Source organism: Pinus tabuliformis, chromosome 3_1, assembly GCF_031772625.1.
Source record: "Pinus tabuliformis cultivar Carrire ecotype Pingquan chromosome 3_1, CPIR1, whole genome shotgun sequence".
In the NCBI taxonomy this organism is placed as follows: Eukaryota; Viridiplantae; Streptophyta; class Pinopsida; order Pinales; family Pinaceae; genus Pinus; species Pinus tabuliformis.
In genome coordinates this window covers 691,558,837-691,561,444 of record NC_142301.1, presented here as the reverse complement: position 1 = coordinate 691,561,444, position 2,608 = coordinate 691,558,837, and the positions used below count along the sequence as shown (strand labels likewise).

Below are 2,608 nucleotides of genomic sequence, written 5' to 3'. Positions count from 1 at the left end.
TGATATTAATTAATGTTCAAATAATTATAATAAATTAATATTCAAATAATTATAATAAAATTAATTTAATTAAATTTAGTTTTAAAATTTAAAATTGAAAATGTTAAGCCCTACGCTGACATGTGGTGTACGTAAGGGATTCACACTCAATCTTAGTCAAGTATAAGCAGATAAAAGCCACCACCAAAGCAGCATTATATTTTTAGCACCACGACGTGAAACACTCGAGCAAACATCAACGGTTTAAGCAGCACAGGCAGAGGCAGGGGCAGCAATAAAAGAGAGAGAGGTGGCAGCAAGGGGAGAATTCGTTGGAGTTGATTTTGTTGTTTACTTAATGCATCCATCAGCCATTGGTTCATTTGACCAAACGGCATTCCAGGGTAAGTATTTTTCTTTATCATAATTTTTTTTTCTCTGATGTTAATTGACAAATTTTGACAATATTGTTTTAGCTTGTAGGAGGCAAAGAGAGCGAGAGCATGACACAGGGGAGGTTCTTGAACAATAGCACAAAGGGAAGATTCCTAAAGCAGAAAATTTATTTTTGGACCGTTTGATAGTTGTAGTAAATTGGCCAACACAATATACATTCCTCTATGAGGTGAAGGGAATTTGATATCAACAGTAATTGCCATATCTAAGTCTCTGGTTTTCGTTTAGTAATTTCAATTAATTTTAAACTTATTAATGCTGCTGGTTTGTTTATTTATTTACTGTTTCCAGCTTTTCTTCAACTATATAGAGAAGCTGCATTTAATTGAGTGCAAAGGGCAGAATAATATTCTACAAGGTACACTGTAGCCCCTTCTCAACTTCTCAACATCGCCCTGTTTATGCTTATTTGTGGTCTATTATGATTTGATTTTTTAAAATAAAATTGCAATTTGTAAGTAATTCATTAATTTATATCTAGATTTTTAGAGCTAATAGTACTTCATTTGCTTCCAGCATCTCTGTTAGCATATAGAGAGGATAGAGGACCTGAGTGCAAAGGTAGAGTGAGCACTACTGTAATGGAGCAATGTTTTTGAGGTACTTTGCAGCTATTCTCCAATATATTCTAGTTTGCTTGTTTTGTAGTTGATAGCATTTACTTTGGGTTAAACATGCAAAAGCTATTCTTAATTTCTTGCTAAGTGATTAAATAAATAGCAATGAGGATTAGGTTAGCTTGTGAATGCTCTCTAAATCAATCATACTAAAACATAGATTCAAAAGGGACTTTGGACAAACACACAGTCTGAATAAATAGTACGTGTTTGGTTATCCTTGTTGCAGATTACCTTGTTTCACACTTAGTCTTAGTACTCCTAGGGTCATTTCCTTTAGTGAATTACTAAATCTTAATAATTCAAGGTGAAGAATTAGAATGAAAAATTATTTGATAATTTCCATTCCCATTTGAAATGTGATTATTTATGTTAGATTTTGTGGGTAGTCTAGGCACTCTTAGTACATAATGATCTAATCAATGAATAAATTGGAGCTCTTCTTCTTATTTTTGAGCCTTTGAATATTTGGCTAGTTTGTGTACTCTTAGTACATAATGAATCAATGAATAAATTGGAGCTATTTTTATTTTTGAGTTTATGAATAAATTGTAGCATCATTCTCGATCAATTTAGTAATTTATCTTCTATTTGCTTGCTATATTGGCCTCATGGTTATATTTTTTTCTTTCATTAATATCCCTTTCTGCTGTTTCTTTTGTTGAACCTTGTCTTTGGCTTTCTTAGCCATGGCTGCACTGTCATTCTCTACATATTTTTCTATGTAGATCTATAATAATAGTATTGCCTCCCTCCATTAGAGTCGTGGCAATTGAGGATTGAACTTGAAATCTATTTCTCTCAAAAACCATCCTCCTCTATTTGTTAAAACCACTCTTCTCTCCATTTATTCATTTTAGCTGACATGTATAGTGGACATACATGGTATGTGGCATATATGGTGTGTCGGGTTTATTTATTTTATTTGATGTGTACGGTAGGACCTAGTCATGACCATGTGTTTAATTAGCACAAAGCTTGGTGTGTTGGGTTATTTATTTTATTTCATGTGTACATTGGGACCTAGTCATGACCCACATGTTCAATCAACTTAGAGTTCAGTGTGTCAAGATAGTACTCTGCTTGGGCCACACCAAGCCTTAACATGGGTGGATTTTATTTTTTGGTGCCTCCACTCAACTACTGTGAGTTGAACCTTAATTGCTTTACAGAATGAAACCCTCAAAATCCAATTGCGCTAGTGGGATTTGACATTAATAAAATCTATGTTGTTTGTATAGAATTTACTCAATTAGTGGAAAAGTAATCCTAGATTGTAATCAAGAATGATGAATTTAATTTATATTAATATATAGCATTGAATAAAAGCGATGTTCGGGAGCTATGCATCCATATTTTGGTGTGTAGGGTCTCCCTAGCCACCGTCAAACCCTGGTTTGATCCATTTGCAGGTGCTGTTGTACCTTGTGCTAATATCTTTGTCGGCTTCCGCTAGATTGAATCATGCTTGCCCTCATGCTTTCCTATAGTTAGAAGTTGTCGTCGCCGCTTCCTATTTAAGACCTCTGTAAAGCTACTATGCATGCAATCTTCGT

General features: G+C 34.0%; 1 long non-coding RNA gene across 1 annotated transcript; it reads left to right on the top strand.

The window, feature by feature from the left end:
* Nucleotides 1-256: 256 nt before the first annotated feature.
* Nucleotides 257-1,036, top strand: LOC149189027 (uncharacterized). Its single transcript, XR_016256320.1, has 4 exons — nucleotides 257-383; nucleotides 456-604; nucleotides 727-793; nucleotides 952-1,036. It is a non-coding gene; the product is annotated as an uncharacterized LOC149189027 (long non-coding RNA).
* Nucleotides 1,037-2,608: the final 1,572 nt, after the last annotated feature.